At 46.2% G+C, this 17,523-nt stretch overlaps 1 protein-coding gene across 4 annotated transcripts in view; it reads left to right on the top strand.

Moving 5' to 3' along the window:
- DCLK1 (doublecortin like kinase 1) overlaps window positions 1-17,523 on the top strand; it is a 353,771-nt gene that overhangs the window by 133,295 nt on the left and 202,953 nt on the right. The window lies entirely within an intron of this gene.

The raw sequence follows: 17,523 nt of genomic DNA, 5'->3' as shown, positions 1-17,523 counted from the left end.
AGGGGGAGGGCTGGCACCGGTGTTGCAAGAGGGGAGAGCAGCTGGCTGCACAGCCCTGGTACAAAACGGGCACCCCAGCCTCGCACACGCATCAGGCCACGGTGTCGCCAGCAGCCTGAGCGTGGGGTCCCCACTGCGGGGGCTGATGTCAGCATGCTGAGGTCACATTGGGGATCGGATCTCATACTGCAGCCTGGCAGTGGGTGAGGCAGGGGCCGATGCATCCCAGCGCTGAGGACAGTGGCACTCCGGCCACTTAGAGTTAGAGGGAGGAAACAGTGGGGCTGGGTCTTCCAGCCCCATCAGGACTGGGAGGTGCTGGGGAAAGAGGGAAATAATAAGGAACAAGAAATGTCCAAAAGTGGGGCCCAGAACTAGATCTAGCAGGTGGCTGGGGCTGCCTTCACCAGCACAGCACGCAGGAGGCTGGCCTGAGACTGGGGACCCCTGAGGATGGGGTGCTCCTTGTCCCTAGTGAGAGAGATGTGGGGAGCGGGGAGGAGACCGTGCCATAAAAGCTCTAGAAATGTTCAGACATCAGTAATACATTAAGAAAGCACCTCTTCACACTCTAAGCTTCTGGCCTCTGGAGCATATAGCTTTGGGTTACCTCAAATCCAAGGGAAAAGCAGCCAGTGTTACAGACTTGGCCTCCATCTTGGCTGCCCCGCTGTGTCCGCGTTACTCAGTGCGGATTAGGCGTGTTCTCTCTCCTCCCATTTCATCCGTGAAAAGACCAGGTAGCGCTGCTCCTCGGGGTCATCTAATTTTTTTATTGCTGTGTTACATAGTTGGTGTATGTGTTTTATGGGATACATGAGATACTTTGATACAGGCATGCAATAAGTAATAATCACGTCACGGAAAATGGGGTATCCCTCCCCTCAAGCACCCCTTCAGGGTCATTTTAAATATGAAATGAGACACCACCTGTGAAAAAGATGAAGCCCAGTGGCTGGCGCCTCACTACTCTCAGTAGAAAATTAAAGCATTTCTCTTCACGAAGGCTGTCTACAGAAGTCGCCCCCTCGCATCTAAAAAAGGGGTCAGTGTTCAAGCCTTCTCCTGCCTGGGCCTCCCAAGTAGCTGGAATTACAGGCGCGTGCCACCATGCCTGGCGAATGTTTGTATTTTTTTAATAGAGATGGGGTTTCACCACGTTGGTCAGGCTGGTCTTGAACTCCTGAGCTCAAGTGATCCTCCCATCTCAGCTTCCCAAAGTGTTGAGATTACAGGCGTGAGCCACTGCTCCCAGCCACCACTGATGCTTAATTCTCAGCCAGTCTCAGTCTCTATCTATTGCCCACCCCTTTCTCTGCTCAATTAATGAGAGAACAAGGAAGCAGAGGTAATTTAAGTATTTTTCTACTGAAATTACAAAATATTATCAGGAAAATGGAGCTTTTACAAGAGCATTAAACCTTTTCAGTGCAAACAGACATGCCTTTACATGACTGTCCAGGCTTCCTTGCAGTGAAGAAACTTTCCTCCTCACCATCTTTCCCCCTTCTCTCTAGGGCTAATCTCCCCTCCCTGAACACGTGTCCTGTGCTCCGCACACATTGTGTGCATCATCACCCATCACCTCACAGCCTGAAAAACGAAGGTGTAGCTCTACTTACAAATGCAGCCTCTGCTTAGGGAAGGATCTTGGATCTGCCTGTGAGGACCATGAGGGTCCCATCGGTTTCTATATTTCTCCAGCCCCTCCCCTGCCCTACCCCCAAAGCCATTCACTCAGAGGTGCAAAAAGCTGCCAGTGACCGACAAAAGAAATCCTCTCAAGGAGCTAATGCCGGGCAGATTGTGAAAAGTGCTGGGTTTGTGTGTGTGTGTGTGTGTGTGTGTGAAAGAGGTGATCACTTCTATACCCCTCAGTATGCGCTTTTGATTTCCACGTTATTTAGCTGGCTACTCAGATCTGATTAAAAGCATCTGTACGAGCCAAGGTATAGCAATGAAAGTCCAACACAGACCCGTGAGAAGATGTAATGGAAACAAACTATACTGGGAGTTCGCTTGCTGGGTGAATTTGAGACCAGATCCTCAACCTCCTGGTTCTCCCCTGCCTCCTCTGTGAAACAGGGATAATGCTGCCTCACTGGCCTTTTTTTTTTTTTTTTTTTTTTGAGACAGAGTCTACTCTGTCACCCAGACTGGAGTGCAATGGCATGATCTCAGCTCACTGCAGCCTCCAACTTCCAGGTTCAAGAGATTCTCCTGCCTCAGCCACCTGAGTAGCTGGGATTACAGGCATACACCACCACATCCAGCTAATTTTTGTATTTTTAGTAGAGACAGGATTTTACCATGTTGGTCAGGCTTGTCTCGAACTCCTGACCTTGTGATCTGCCTGCCTTGACCTCCCAAAGTGCTGGGATTACAGGCATGACCCACTGTGCCTGAGCTTCATCAGCCTTTTAAGTGAGGGCCACACCTCATGAACTCTTAGTATCTTCTCCACTCTATGATTACGATTGTTTGGACTTTTTATTTTTCCTTAAATCTGGGGATCAATACTGCTGTGCTGAGGATGTGGCTTTCTTCCTGATAAAATACCTATTTCTTCCATTGGAATACATTTTAATTTGGGAACAAGCATCAATTTTAGAATAAACCCTTCATGTTCTGCTAGTTGGCATTACTACCTGGCCAAAGGGGAGGAAGATTGTAGAAAGGGAAGGAAAAAGGGCCTGGAGGGAGCAGCCCACCCCTAGTCAGTCTCTCCTGAGCCTGTAGGCCACCAAATCCCTCAGTCCCAAGGGCCAAGGCTGCCAAGGACCTCTCCTTTCAGCAACATCAAAAACGAGATGACATCAGGTTACCACTTACTAGTGCCTAGAGAGTTGTCAATTACCTTTCAGTCACTTACCCTTTGCTAATTGCAAAATAAACAGACTCTGCAGCCTGCCTTCAATGACAGCCTCATCTCCTGTCCTAATATTTATATCTTAGCCTCTTATGAATTGCATTTCGTAGATCATTTCCTAAATACTCTTCCTCCCTTTTGTATTTTAAGTACTCCAATTTTTTTGTTTGTTTGTTTGTTTCAAAGAGCAGGGATCAGAGTCAGATTTTCTAAAGGGCCTGCCAGTGCCACACCTGCTATTGTTGATCCTCATACCCTGTAGCTCCCTAAGAATGGCTAATCCCCTTCGCAGGAGGCATTGTTTCCAGGGAGAATGGGTTTGTTGGCTTCCCACACCTCTGTTAGAAACAACAGTGGAGAAGGATGATGTGGAAGGGAAGTCAGCTGGTAGCAGGTCTAAATGCATCCGTAATCAGAAAGATTTCCAGATTTCCCTAATTGCTGTTTTTATTCGCGGAACTTCTATTTTAAGCGCACACACTCACATGTGGATTGACAGGCACCAGCCACTGTAATGGCTGTGTCTGTCTGTAGCGCCTGCAAACACTTGTTTCCATGGTGACAGGAGGCACCACAGAGACACAATTATGGTGCTGCTGGGACCAGGGCACTGCCACACCGGGAGGCCTCTCAAGTGTGCGTGTGTGTGTATGTGTGTGTGTATGTGTGTGTGCGTGCGCTGGGGGCACAGGGTTGCTGTCGAGTGCAGAGTGTGAAAAAGTCAAGCAGGGAAGGGGTTGGGGAGATAGGCAGAGGGAACATTCACTGGTACAGAAGCCTAGGGGGTAGTGAAGAGAGGTGATACCTGGATCAGGGGAATGATAAAAAATTGAAGAAGAAAGGGAATACAGATGGGTAAAGGAAAGGGGCAAACAAAAATGGGAAATTTCTCCTCTCTGCAGAATATTATTGCCCCTCCCTTTGAAAGGTTTATTGTGGCAGAATTATCCCACATAACTTTGCCAAGTAGAGAAATAGACTTTAGTGAGCAGAGGCAGATGGTTCAGGCGGTTTGGGTGTCAGAGTTTTTCTGTAACTCCAGAGTTGATAGTTTGCAAACTTTTCAAAAAATTTTCTTTGGGTCCACAGTAGGTGTATGCATTTATGGGTACATAAGATGTTTTGCTACAGGCATGCAATGTGAAGTGATTATATCATGGAGAATGGGGTATCCATTCCCTAAAGCATTATCCTTTGTGTTGCAAACAATCCAATTATATTCTTTTAGTTATTTTCAACTGTATAATTAGGTTATTATTGACTATAGTCACCCTGTGGTGCTATCAAATAGTAGGTCTTATTCATTCTAAAAAAACTTTCTGATGGAAGGATTCAGGCCCAGGAGTCCCCACTGAGCCTGATTCCACTCATGCCCTTGGCGATGGAAGGACCATGATATGGTGAGCAGGCCCAGCGGAGTCTGGCCAAGCTTGGCTCCTAGGCAGAAGCGCTTTCCAGAGATTACTTGCTCCACCAGCCTTACAAAAGAAAGCCTTGGGGAAGGAATTTCCTGTCCATTTCTTGAATTTTCTGAGGAGTTCTGGGCTGGCTCATGCTTGTAATCCCAGCACTTTAGGAGGCTGAGGCAGGAGGATCACTTGAGGCCAGGGATTTGAGGCTGCAATGAGCTGTTATGGTACCACTGCACTCCAGTCTGGGCAACAGAGTGAGACCCTGTCTCTAAAATAATAATAATAATAAAGAGTTCTGGACCCTACAGGAAGCTTAATAAAGCAGACAAAAAAGCAATTCATGGTCAGGCATGGTGGCTCACACCTGTAATCCCAGCATTTTGAGAGGCCATGGTAGGAGGATCACTTGAGCTCAGGAGTTGAAGACCAACCTGGCCAACATGGTGAAACCCCGTCTCTACTAAAAATTCAAAAAAATTAGCCAGGTGTGGTGGCGGGTGCCTGTAATGCCAGCTACTTGGGAGGCTGAGGCAGGAGAATGGCTCGAACCCAAGAGGCAGAGGTTGCAGTAAACCAAGACCACACCACTGCACTCCTGCCTGGGCTGAATGACACCCTTTCAAACAAACAAACAAAAAAAGCAATTCACACTAATCAATGGACTTTGAACACTTCCTAATCATTTGTAACATTCTACAACGTATGTGACTTAGCAATCAGGTTTTAAAGTTTTGAAAAATTGTATTCCAATCCAAAGACTGACAATGAAGCATCCGCTTGTGTTATTTATAGTAATTTTTGTTTTGCTTTGTTAATGTTCACATTGTGATCTCACTGTGGGCCTACTCTGGTTTTAGAAATTAATGGAACTTTAGGTATTCTGACTTCACTAAGTTGAAATTCACTTGAATTGGTTGCACTTTCTCCCACCCTCCCTCTCTCTCTCTCCTTTCTTTTTCTCTCTCTCCTTTTCTTTTTCTTTTCTTTTCTTTTCTTTCTCTTGAAATAGGGTCTCACTCTGTTGTCCAGGCTGGAGTACAGTGGTGCAAATCACTGTTCAGTGCAGCCACAAACTTATGGACTCAAGTGATCCTCCTGCCTCAGCCTGCCAAAGCATGGGGATTACAGGCACATGCCACCAGGCCCAGCCTGGTTCCCTCTTTCCTTGGTGAAAAGTGCCTACCCCAGGGGGCTGTGACCTCACCTTAACTCTCTTCCTTTCTGGCCTAGGATCCCTCCAGGTGGGTGTGGTAAAATCTTAAATGAACAATGCATTTATATAACCATCAGGTACTACTGCAATATTTTATAATTAGAGCTTTTAAAAATTCATGGAACTTCAGCCTTGGGAAGAGTTTTAAAAAAATACATGAATGAAGGGTTCTACCTCACACCCACTAGGATGGCTAGTATAAAATAATCATAAAATAACAAGTGTTGAGAAGAATGTGGAGAGTTTGGAACTCTTGTGCACCATTGATGGGAATGCAAAATGGTGCAGTCACTATGGAAAACAGGATTACAATTCCTTAAAAAATTAAAAATGGAATTTTAATTGCAATTCAGTGCAGTCTCCTGTTCAAGGAGGTCAAATCAAACTCAGATTTCCAGACTGCGGTTCGTTGCTGTCCCCTGTATTCACTAGGTCTCTTTTATGCCAAGAAAAAACTGTGTTTGGGTACACGGTAGGTGTATGCATTTATGGGTATGTAAGATGTAGCCATTCCATTTCTGCGTTTATACCCAAAAGAATTGAAAGCAAGGTCTCAAAGACATATTTGTGTATCCATGTTCATGGCAGCATTATTCACAATAGCCAAAAGTTGGAAGCAACCCGAGTGTCCATGGACAGAAGAATGGGTAAATGAAATGTGGTCTATGATACAACGGATGATCATGCAGCTTTACAAAGGACGGAGCACAGAGGTTTCTTAGGGGAGTGGAACTACTCTGTATGATAGTCTAATGGTGGATCTGTGTCATCAATTTGCTCACAGAATGTGCAACACAGAGTGAACCCTAAGGGAAACCATGGATTCTGGGTGGTAATGATGTGGCAATGTAGGTTCATCAGTTGTAGCAAATGTCCCCTCTGGTGCTGGATGTTGATAGTAGGGGAGGCTGCCTGTGTGGGGGGACAGGAGGTCTATGGGAAATCTCCATCCGTTTCTCTCAGTTTTGCTATGATACTAAAATTTCCCTTAAAAAAAAAAGTCTGTTTTTTTAAAAGCAAGGAAATTCTGACACATGCTACCAAATGAATGGTAAGCGAAATAAGCCAGTCACACACACCCACTTTTTATTCCACTTATATGAGATACCTAGAGCAGGAGTCCCCAACCCCTGATTAAGAACTTTGCTACACAGCAGGAGGTGACAGGTGGGTGAGTGAGCATCACTGCTTGAGCATGCCAGGGATCTAGGTTGCACGCTCCTTAGGAGAATCTAATGCCTGATGATCTGAGGTGGAATGATTTCATCGCAAAACCGTCCCCACACCCAGCCCACATCCATGGAAAAATTTTCTTCCAAAAGCTGGTCTCTGGTGCCAAAAAGGCTGGGGACCACGATCTACAGTATTCAAAATTACAAAGACAGAAAGTAGTTGCCAGGGACTGGAGAACAGGGGGAACAGGAGTCTGTGTTTTGTTTTGTTTGACACAGGGTCTCCCTCTGTCACCCAGGCTGGAGTGCAGTAGTCGATCTCTGCTTACTGCGACCTCCACCTCCTGGGCTCAAGCCATCCTCCCACCTCAGCCTCCCGAGTGGCTGGGACTACAGGTGCATATACCACACCTGGCTAATTTTTGTATTTTTAGCAGAGCTGGCTTCCACCACGTTGGCCAGGCTGGTCTCAAACTCCTGAGCTCAAACAGTCCTCCCGACTTGGCCTCCCACTTTGCTAGGATTATAGACATGAGCCACCACACTCAGCCAGGGAGTTCATTTTTAATGGATACAGAGTTTCGTTTTTACAAGATGAAAAGAATTTTGAAGACCAGTGGTGGTGATGGTTGGACGACAATGTGAGTGTTCTTAACACTGCTAAACTGTACACTCGAAAATGGTTTAGGATGGGAAACTTTATGTTATATGTATTTTACTACGGTATAAAAAAATAAAGGTGTATCTCCTGTTGGTCCCAAGTAGATGGGATTTTGTTATATTTTCCACAGCACACTTTGAGTTGTAATATGTTTTACCCGGAATCACAAAAGAGCCAGTGTGCTCAGGTCCAGCTGACTTAGTGCCAGAGCCGCTCAGAGAATCCTTCATGTCCAGTTGAAGAGGGACCAGGCCGCCTGCATGTGGTTGCCTCTGTGGAAACAAAGGTCATTTTCAGCCCTTACTGCAGGGTAACACATTGCAAAAACTCACAGCTCTCCAGCTGTTAAGATTTGAATAAGGTAAATGACCATGATTGGCCTTTCGCCACCGGGATTTGTTCGCAGTGAATCATCACCACTTGACTGAGGAGCCAGCTCAGCATCTTTTTAAAAGTGAAAAAGAAAATTCAGTTCCTTCCCTTTTAGCCCAAAATGCTATGAGTCAGTACTTTGGCAGTGGGAGTGGAAAGCAGTGAGAAACGGGTGGGCCTTTGGGATCTGATGGGAAAGGATAGCTCTGGGACAATATTGTTTATGGGTTGGTTGTCATGCATTTGCCAAGCAATGGCAGTGGCTGTTTAGAAGCTTTCTACGCCTCACCCCATTCACATGTCCTCTTTCTGGTTTTCTCAGTTCTGAACCCCATGCAGAGATCAGCTGACATCCCTCGTCCTCCATGAAACCTCACTGATTAGTCCTTCCCTGGGTCTCCTGAATCCCGGGCTGTGTTCTCTTGCTTTTAATAGTCATTGGACAGTCACTTGGCACTTTGTTTACAGCCCTTGGGCTACTGCCTTTTTGTGAGTAAAGATTGTCTTCCAGGTGGAGACTCTTTCTCCAGACCAAAAACATAGCTTCTCTTTTGTGGCCTCATGGCTTAGCAGAGATCTGTATGTGAGATTTGGGTACTGGGAACAGCTCGGCAAGTTACTAAACTCTGCAGAGCTCAGGTTTCTCATTTTAAAACTGAAGACAAAAAACTACCATTAAAGGAAGATCGCGTTTTCAGGATTAGATAAGACAATGTGGGTAAAGCACTTAGCACTGTGGCTGGTGCCCAGTAAATGGTGGTTATTACTCTTACTAGTAAGGTAAGTCATAGGTGTATATACTATTTGGGAGTTAACCTGAGTTCACTACTCTTTTAGAAGATAGTGCCATCATTGTGATAATTCATGCTATTGTCATTTTGTAATATCTTTGTGTGAAATGGGGCCTTTAGAGAAAAAAAAGGTGTGGAAATCTAACGTAATCTATTCAGGCTAAGTGTAACTTTGAGTTTCCTGGAGGTCTAGTGACACCAAGTGGCAAAATGTGATATTACATGTTGGTTGTTAGAGTGTTCAAATTCTATTTCATTGGTAAAATAGCAAATTATTCTGTTGTGTATGATTTCTGAGTTTTCCTGTCTTACTTGTAATCTAGTCTTAAGGAGTGACAATGGTAAGATTATAAGAGTACTACGTGTAGACTTATTGAATGAAAAACTGGAATTCTTTACCAAGCGCGGTGGCTCATGCCTGTAATCCCAGAACTTTGGGAGGCCAAGGTGGGTGGATCACCTGAGGCCAGGAGTTCAAGACCAGTCTGGCCAACATGGTGAAACCCCATCTCTACTAAAAATACAAAAGCCGGGCGTGATGTCGCGTGCCTGTAATTCCAGCTACTCAGGAGGCTGAGGCAGGAGAATAGCTTATATCCAAGAGGCAGAGGTTACAGTGAGCCAAGATCGTACCATTGCACTCCAGCCTGGGTGACAGAGCGTGACTCTGTCTCAAAAAAAAAAAAAAAAAAAGAAAAAAGAAAAAAAAATTTAATTTAATTTAAAAAAAAGAAAAGAAAAACTGGAATTCTAAGTTGCACAAAGCAGAAAATCAATTCTTAATGCGCAAGTGTTTTCTTCATGTATTATTTATATCCTGTCAATACAGTGACACATTTGAAATTGACACCAATTTATAATGGATCATTAGTCATACTTCCTTAATATTTCTTTCAGGAACAATGACATTCTGCTTATTATCTACCCAGTCTATAAAGAAAGCTGACATTTCCATACTCACAGAGCTCTTGTTGACAATGTAATTGTGCCCACTGTGTAGAGGATATTAGTCCTATTAACTTACGATGGCTTCTGAACCTTGACTTTCTTCATGGGGAAGTAAATGAACAACTTTCCATTATTCGTTATGCCACTGAGACAGCATCTGGGCCTGGAGTTAGTGCTTGAACGTGGAGCTGTTCTTGAGTTTATGACACCATTATTAGGTACTGAAGAGCAGACCAGAGTTGATGAGCTGGGATTTTCTAAACCTAGTCATTTGTTCTCAGCCTTCTTCATGTCACTGCCAACATTCATCTCTGGCTGTGATCTGGCCTTATAGGTATTTCCTTATTCATTATTTGAGGTAGTGTGTGGAATAAAAGAAACATAGCTCATCAGACCCATCAGGATACACCTGATGATCGGTATTAAATGTGTGCATTTCTGTACTTTAATTAGCAAATACCTAATGTTGGGGCAATGGAAAACCATGTGCTCAAGTCAAAAGGGCTTCGTGATAGTCATTCACCAAAATGTAGCTCCTCAGAAGGAAGTCCTTGGACTCACCAATCCTTTGCTTTGCCCTCAGGCCACTTATTTGGGGTGAGGTGGGAGTGGCTGACGTACCCTTCCCTCCTGCGTGTCCCAAGGAAGGAGTGCAGAAACGCAGACAGCAGATTGCTCAGGGGAAAACGTGCCCAGTCTGCCCAGACACTCTGAGTTGGGAACATAATCAACTGGCATTTATGAGGCTCATAGTTCTGATTCAGTTTCCTGATATGCATGAAGTAACTTATATATTTGGAACAGTTGATAACATTTGAATTTATCTGTCTCTTTCTATATATACATACACACATATACGCAAAATGCAGCATTTTATTTTTGTCATTTCTTAACATCTGGAGTGGATGCAAGTTTCACAAATGAAGCTTTTTGAATTATTTCTGATACAATTCCTTAAATAATAAAATCCAGATTCCACTAAGACTTAAGCTCTCTATATCCTTCCTGAGGCTTTGTTAATTCTTTGGGGACACTGTGCTGATGATTGTTAATGCCGTGATCTGCTCATTTGTGGTGACTGAAAGAGTAACAGTGCAGCGTCCAGCCAGGCATGCCTCGCTTAAAACCTCAGAGAAGCGGAAGTGCTGGGAGGACCTTTCTCAGGGTCACTCACAGAATTCTGCCTCGAGTTGACAGGCTTAAGCATCATTTGCTAAGGGTTCACCAACATCCCTGCCCAGAAGTGTTGCTGAGGCTGTTAGGGAGGAGACAGTGAGCACTGTGCCAGCCTCAGCAAGATGCTGAGGTAGCAGCGTGGCCAGGAGCGTCCATCTGGGCTGCAGCTGCTCCAAAGTCACCTCTCTCTCCGTAGCACCACGTGCCTGCGCTGTCCTTCCTTATTTGACCACGCCCTTCCTGCCATCCCGGGACTGATCAGAGCTGGTCAGGACTGACCTCCTTTCTCCTCTCACCCTGCCTCCAAACCCACCCCTACAATGCTTTGAAAAGGAGCCCTATCTGCATGTCATCCTTTGGGGCTGGCTTGGAACCCCTAGGGAAACGGTGAGCTCAATCTACTACACAACTGATGCTGTGGGAGACTAGAGGAGTTCCCTGGAGGACAGGCTCCCCTCTGTGTCATTGCCTAGTGGCCCACTGATAAGCCACAGAGGCCACTGCCATTGAGGAAATAGGTCAGAGGATGTGGTCCCCTGACACATTACAGGAAGGCTTGCTTTGGCTTTGCAGCTGGTGGTGCATTGTGGAAGTTTCCAAATCACAAGTAGATGGCCACTTGCAGAGCGGATAGGGCTCCTTACCCTGTTGAGTTGGCACACAAAAGGCGAGAGAGGGTGGCCCATATGTCATTAGACGTCAGGTTTCCACTGGTAGGAAATCCTTCTGGTGATGTCAGGTGAGTTAGGGCAGAGCCATGAAGGAATCAAGGGAAGAAACATAAGCAGATCTGTATGATGCCCCAACCCAGGATTTCCTAGGGAAAACTCATCCCCGTGCTCAGGGCACAGTCCTCCCTCCGCCTTGTGTCTCCAGTTTCTGAGCCATTTTATACAAAGTCATGCCGCCAGAACTCTGGTAGCAAGTGGGGTGGGGGTGGGGCGGCCTCCAGCTCCCTGGTCTCACCTTGGAGCTGGTTGAAGAGGATGGCATCCTTCATGGGCTGTGTGGTAGGGACTTGTCCAGGAACAGTGAGTGGACCCTCAGTGTCACCTCCCTGCACCTTGTTGCCTCTGTGTTTCTAGCACCCCAGGTTGGCACCGTGACCAGCTAGATGACGCCATGAACTGAGGTCTCCAGCCTGATGCGGGTCAGACCCCCTTTTCTTCTTTTCAGTGGCAAAGGCGAGACTCATCTCTGGTTCTCCAGCATTGCTCGTATGTGTTTTTCCCTGCCCAAGCCTACTGGTCCCTCACGCTGCATCCTCTGCCTCACCCACACCACAGGCTGCACCTGCCCTCCTGCTCCTGGCTCTAGGCAGCTCAGTGGTGCTCTTTCTGCAGCACAGATGGATTGGTGTAAGCCCTGACCTAGTCTTTGGTCATGTAGTGTTTACAGTTGTGCACAGGCATTGTGCCCTTGGGGACCCTACACAAGCTCTACCCTCACTTTTTTCATGGCACACTAAGCATGGAAATGGCACCTGCCTCAAAGGGCTGTTGACCGAAATGATATCATTGAGCTGAAGTTCTTAGCACCATTCCTGGTATGTTCATTTTCTAGGGCCTCCATAGCAAAGTACCACATACTGGGGGCTTAAACAACAAATATTTATTTTCTCACAGGGCTAGAGGTCAGAAGTCTGAGATCAAGGCGTTGACAGGGTTGGTTCCATCTGAGGCCTCTGTATTAGTTTGTTCTTACACTGCTATAAAGACATACCTGAGACTGGGTAATTTATGAAGAGGTTTAGTTGGCTTACGATTCTGTGAGCTCTACAAGCTTCTGCTTCTGGGGAGGTCTCAGAAAACTTACAATCGTAGCAGAAGGTAAAAGGGAAGCAGGTACACTTCACATGTCCAGTAGGAGAGAGAGCAAGCAGGGAAGCGTTACACACTTTCAAACAGATCTCATGAGAACTCACTATCACAGATCTCATGAGAACTCACTATCACAGATCTCATGAGAACTCACTATCACAGATCTCATGAGGAGCTCGCCTATCTGAATCTCATGAGAACTCACTATCACAAGAACAGCAAGGGGGATATCCGCCCCCAAGATCCAATTACCTCACCATGTCCCTCCCGCAAAATTGGGGATTACAATTCGAGATGAGATTTGGGTGGGGACGTAGAGCTAAATCATATGAGCCTCTCTCCTAGGCTTGCAGGTGGGCACCTTCCTTTTGTGTCCTTACATGGTCTTTCCTCTGCACCTGTCTGTGACTAAATTCCCTCTTTTTGTAAGGACAGCACCAAGATCAGATTACAGCCCACCCCACTGACCTCATTTTAAAGTAATCATCTGTGTCAAGGTCCTCTCTTCAAATGCAGTCACATTCTCAAGTACTCAGGGTTAGGAATTCAACATATGAATTTGAGGGGGCTCAATTAGGCCTGTGACCTCTAGCAAATAACAAATGCTCAACAAATGTTCGTTACCTTTTCCTGGGCAGTTATTCTAAACTTTTGTCATTTTTTTATTTGTTTTATTTTCTGTTTCTATTTTTATATGTCTATTTGCTACTTAGTAAATGACCCTCCCTCCTGTATTTTTTTTTTTTTTTTTTTTTGCAGAAAAATGAGGTACCAAAGCATAAACTCATTCAACTTGCAGTCTGTTCTTCCATCTCCTTTGCCCCAAACCTCACTGACATCGTCCCTTTCCTGCCAGTCTCAGAAAGGGGGATTTTTCTGTCCCTGCTCCAGGCTCATCCTCACTCCTCTGTGCTCTGACCTCCTCCAGGACCCCGAGTCAGCCCCTGCTCCCTCTTCCTCACATCTTCAGTTTTGTGCCATCTTCTCCATCCTTAATCTCTGCAGGATCAGTTTCCGCCTTCCACAGACATGCTTCCTTAGCCCTGCCAGTCCTTCCAGCTGCTGAGCTCTCTCTTTCTGCCTTTTCTAATTGGAGCTTTTGAAGGAAAAAACCTACATTCTGTTCTCTCCTTTTTGTCATTCTTTCATTTATTCATTCATTTGTTGAACACCTTCTTTTTGCCAGGCACTGTGCTAGGCATTGGGAATCTAAAGATGTGTATTCATAGTCCCAAGACCAGAGGAGAAAACAGATCATTATAATATAATGAGCGTGTGACATGCCTTGTTAGAGGGGAGCCCAGTGGGCCCTATAGGAGGACTTAGACACATCCAGCCCAATCAAGGCATAGACCGAGGTGCGAGGTACGAGGTGCAGTGGAGAGCTTCCCAGAAGAGGAAGAATTAGATGGGCCTGAGAATTAGATGGGGCCTGAGAATTAGATGGGCCTGAGAATTAGATGGGCCATGAGCATGGGGAGGTCTTCCCAGCAGGGGCAAAAGCCTATCAGCAGGAGGCCTGGATCCTCCAAGTGGGTGGCATTTTCTTTCCTCCCCTTTGCTCCTCAGCTCGCTGGCCTCTCCGTGTGCCTCACCATTGAAAGGATTTCATGGGGATTCCACTGGACCCTCACTAAGTGACCGGGAGAACGCAGCGTGTTCCTTATCTAATGGACCACCTCCCCTCCTTCTGCCTCTCCTCCTTTAGCCCCACCCTCACCTGCCATCCTCCTTCCTTTCTCATCTTTCTTTCTCTGTTTTTTTCGTGGAAGCTCCTCTGCTGTGGGCCCCAGAATGTACTGGGAGCTGACTCAGGCAAGTGGGTTGTTAGTAATGTCAGCAAAGGACAGGAGGAAGAGCAGGCATGGGGATGCAGGAATAATAATGCATTTGTACAGCATGCGGACTGGGAGTTTTGTGACTGGTGATATGCAGTGGACAGAGGAGATGAGAGAGAAAGGTCAGGACTGCACCAGGAGGCTGCGCATCATCAGGAAACAGGATACAGGGCGTGCTTGAGCCATGACGGTCTATGGGATGGGACCTCCCTTTTCCTCATTCCTCACATCAAATTAGGTTCAAAGTTCCCTTGTTTTTACACTGTAGCCATCTTTTGAGTCCTTGTTTTTACACTCCCTTGTTTTAACACTGTATCCATCTTTTGAGTCCACCTCACTGCAGTATTCATCATGCTTCCGTCCCACTCCGTCTCAGTGCTGCCCCCAACCCCATCTCCTTGCTACCTCTCTAACATGCCACCTGCTCCTTGTCACTTCTGTCTGTGTGGCAACCTCTGTTGACTCCACATATCAATGCAGAATACCTCTCCAGGGCTTTCAGGAATGTTTGTAATCAGACTCCCCATCTTAAATATTTATCATAAATTGATAAGCAAATAGTTATTGGATATTATGTGTGTAGCTCTGAGGTAGTGAGCTTCTCTGTTTGTCTGTATCTTTCTCTACACACACATGAGCTGAGCACTTAGTAAGCAGTCAAGACCTTATGTCAAGGCTGAGGCAGGAGGATTGCTTGATCCCAAGAGGTCAAAGCTGCAGTGAGCTATGATTGCATCGCTGCACTTCAGCCTGGGCAACACAGCGAGACCCGATCTCTAAAAAAAAACTAAAGGCTACCTGTCAAATGGTTGATTAAGAATCTACTTGAGGAGGCCGGGCGCGGTGGCTCAAGCCTGTAATCCCAGCACTGTGGGAGGCCGAGAGGCGAGGCGGATCGAGGTCAGGAGGATCCCGAGACCATCCCACAGCCTAACACGGTGAAACCCAGATCTCACTAAAAAATACAAAAAACTAGCGAGGCCCGAAGTGAAGGTTGCCTGTAGTCCCAGCTGGTCAGGGAGGGGCTGAGGCAGAATGGCGTGAGCAAGAGGGAGGAGCTTGCAGTGAGCTGAGATCCGGCCACTGCACTCCAGCCTGGAGTGACAAGCCGAGAGACTCCATCTCAAAAAAAAAAAAAAAAAAAAAAATCTACTTGAGGAAAGAACTTGCTGAAAGATGTTTGAGAGCCACAGAAAGGACCTCAGAGGAAGGAGGAGGAGAGAATGCCTAGGTGGTAGATAGGACCCGTTAGAGGTATGCTGGTGCTGAGTCACATGGAGGGCAAAGGGTGTAGAGATGGTTGAGCTGTGGGACAAGGATAGGCATCCAAGTCTGTGGTCACCCATCAGTGAATGTGAATTTTAAGTCAGCAGTTGGAAAAGGAGAAGCTCCTGGGAGTGCAGTTAATGAAGAATTGGAAGGATTTAGTCTAGACATAGAAAGGAAGTCCAAGATAGGATTATTAGCTCGTAGAAGACATGAATTATTTATAACTTGCTCCCTGTCCTTGTGCAAAAAAAAAAAAAAAAAAAAAAAAGTGAGGTCCAGGGATGGGATTTCATCCCACAGTTGCGTTAGCAGCTCCAGAGCTCAGCATTGACAGGGAGAGTGCCTTTACTATGGACTTTTTTTTTTTTTTTGAGATGGAGTTTCACTCTTGTTGCCCAGGCTGGAGTGCAATGGCACAATCTTGGTTCACTGCAACATCTGCCTCCCAGGTTCAAACGATTCTCCTGCCTCGTTCTCCCAAATAGCTGAGATTACAGGCATCCATCACCATTCCTGGCTAGTTTTTATATTTTCAGTAGAGACAGGGTTTCACCATGTTGGCCAGGCTGCTCTTGAGCTCCTGACCTCAGGTGATCCATTCACTTCAGCCTCCCAAAGTTCTGGGATTACAAATGTGAGCCACTGCGCCTGGCCTACTATGGACTTTTGATGAAAGCACGCATCTTCCTGTCTTCTTGTATCTCATCATTTCTCACGGAAGCGTCATCAAGCTCTGAGCCTTGGCTTTGGTGTCATATCCTTCAACCTAAAATGGGAATGTGTGTGCATGTGTTGTTCCAAATGGCAGAGCTCCTGTCCGGGGCCCAGAGAACACCCTTTTAATTCTTTTCTTCTTTTTCAGTGCTTCAGTTACATTGAAGCCAATCATTCTCTACCCACCTCATTGGCAAAAATTATTCAAGAAAATGGTACCCTGATAACAGACTATCCTGCCATAGCACAGTCAATTGTGGAAGAGTGGAAATCTTATAACTTCAGTTGGTTGTTTGAGCTCCACAGTGCTGAAGAGCTGGGTTTAACTCACTTTTCTTTTTAACAAAACTGAGTGTATTCCTGGGGCATCTGCTCTTGCCTGTCAAGTATGTTACCCTAACAAATGTGTAGCTTGTTTCTCTGTTACTCCATGGGCCCTTTGCTGCTTCCATGGCCCTTGTTGTTCATGGGCAGCCCAGTCTCATCTCTGTTCTGCCGCTGCCCCATGTGCAGATTGAGACTGGTGATTAACATTTAGGGCACTGAGGCCGGGCGCAGTGGCTCAAGCCTGTAATCCCAGCACTTTGGGAGGCCAAGACGGGCGGATCACGAGGTCAGGAGATCGAGACCACCCTGGCTAACACGGTGAAACCCCGTCTCTACTAAAAAATACAAAAAAACTAGCCGGGCGAGGTGGCGGGCGCCTGTAGCCCCAGCTACTCGGGAGGCTGAGGCAGGAGAATGGCGTAAACCCGGGAAGCGGAGCTTGCAGTGAGCTGAGATCCAGCCACTGCACTCCAGCCTGGGCAACAGAGCGAGACTCCGTCTCAAAAAAAAAAAAAAAAAAAATTTAGGGCACTGAAATGAGGCTACTCTTTCTGCTTTTGACCTCACCAATTCTCCCTACAAGTTATCTGTGAAATTAACTGTCTTAGTTCATTTTGTGCTGCTATGACAGAATACCTGAGCCTGAGTAATTTGTAAAGAATAGAAATGTATGTAGCACAGTTCTGGAGGTTGAGAAGTCCAAGATCAAGTGCCTGCAGGTTAGGTGTCTGGTAAGGGTCCAGTTTCCACTCCCAAGATGGCATCTTGAAGGCTGCATCCTCCAGAAGGAGGAACACTATTCTTCACATGGCAGAAGAGTGAAAGAGCCGAGAGAGAGAGCCCACCACCAATAGCCCTTTTATGAATGCATTAAACACACCCATGAGGGTGGAGCCATCATGGCCTAATCACCTCTTAGAGGCCCCACCTCCCAGTATTGA

The sequence above is a fragment of the Papio anubis genome, chromosome 15, assembly GCF_008728515.1.
Source record: "Papio anubis isolate 15944 chromosome 15, Panubis1.0, whole genome shotgun sequence".
Classification (NCBI taxonomy): Eukaryota; Metazoa; Chordata; class Mammalia; order Primates; family Cercopithecidae; genus Papio; species Papio anubis.
The sequence above is the reverse complement of the archived record's forward strand: the minus strand, read 5'-3'. Positions and strand labels throughout refer to the sequence as shown.